The sequence below is a fragment of the Acanthisitta chloris genome, unplaced genomic scaffold (assembly GCF_000695815.1).
Source record: "Acanthisitta chloris isolate BGI_N310 unplaced genomic scaffold, ASM69581v1 scaffold21523, whole genome shotgun sequence".
In the NCBI taxonomy this organism is placed as follows: Eukaryota; Metazoa; Chordata; class Aves; order Passeriformes; family Acanthisittidae; genus Acanthisitta; species Acanthisitta chloris.
Window position 1 is genome coordinate 49,177 of NW_008665205.1, and position 1,229 is coordinate 50,405.

Genomic DNA, 1,229 nt, shown 5'->3' on the forward strand with positions numbered 1-1,229 from the left:
TCACTGGACACCTCCTGGCCCTGCCCTGCCCAGCTGCCTCTGCCTGTTCATACATGATATTCTGGGTAATTCCCACCACCTCTGCAGCCAGTGCAACATCTCCTGGCATGCCAAAGCAGCACACCTTCAGGGAGCCTTGACACAGGATGATTTAAGAAGCAGCAACCAGGAGGAACAGGGGAGGAGACAGACCACAGACAGGCTGTGCTATGGGGACAGCAGGCACGGACTGCCCAGGGGTCCCAGGGATACCCAGCAGCAGGCAGGAGCACAGGGAGAAGTGAGCACAGGGAGAAGTGAGCACAGGGAGAAGTGAACACAGGAGCAGCAGGAGAACCAACCACCCATGGGAGATGAGCAGCATTTGCACTACCAGATCTGCACTACAAAATCAACTTAGTGAACATGCAGTTGAGTGGTGCTTACACACCCCATGCCCTTCACAGGGCAGGGCTGAGCACAGGTTTCCCCTTCCTCTCCCCAGGTATGAGCACACCACATCCCTGCACAGACAGAGCCTGCAGTGCAGAGCACACAGCCCCCTGGAGAAGCCTGTGCCACACACATCTCCTGGGACATATCCCAGCACACCCAATGCATCACCCCCAGTGCCTCCAATGGCATCACCAGCTGTGTTGGGAGAAGTGATGGGAACAAAATACATCCCAAGGTACACACAGCCACATTTCATGACAGCCAAAGTCCTAAAGCAGCATTTAGGGGCACATATATATGCACAAATGAACAAGACAGTGCAAAAGCTGATGTCCTCCACTCTTGGTGCCCACTTCAGTCACAATGCCCAGCAGCAGCACCTAGCACACTATGGTTTAGCTCTGAAGTAGTTTTCCAGGTAGAAAACTACTTCCACCCTTGTTTCTCTCCCTTCCTCAGCATCACCACTTCAGCCACAAGCAGTTGCCACGCTCTGCACCCCAACTGAAGCAAAGCCAAGCCACACATACTTGCCAAGTCGCCTGTGTCCCAGCAGACATGTATCCTTTTCCTGGTTCCCATCCTTTATATGGTCCCTGGTGAATGACCTCTGCTCCCTGTGACTAATAGAGCCAATGCCAGCTCAGGTGCTGCCTGATGAATGACCTCTGCCCCCTCTGCCTACAGACCAGCTGCCAGCTCAGGTCCAGCTTTGCATAATTGCAGCTTCTCTGCTGCATAACTGCAACTGCTTCTGCCAGGCTCCTGCTGCCCACCCTTCCCTTTCCCACTCC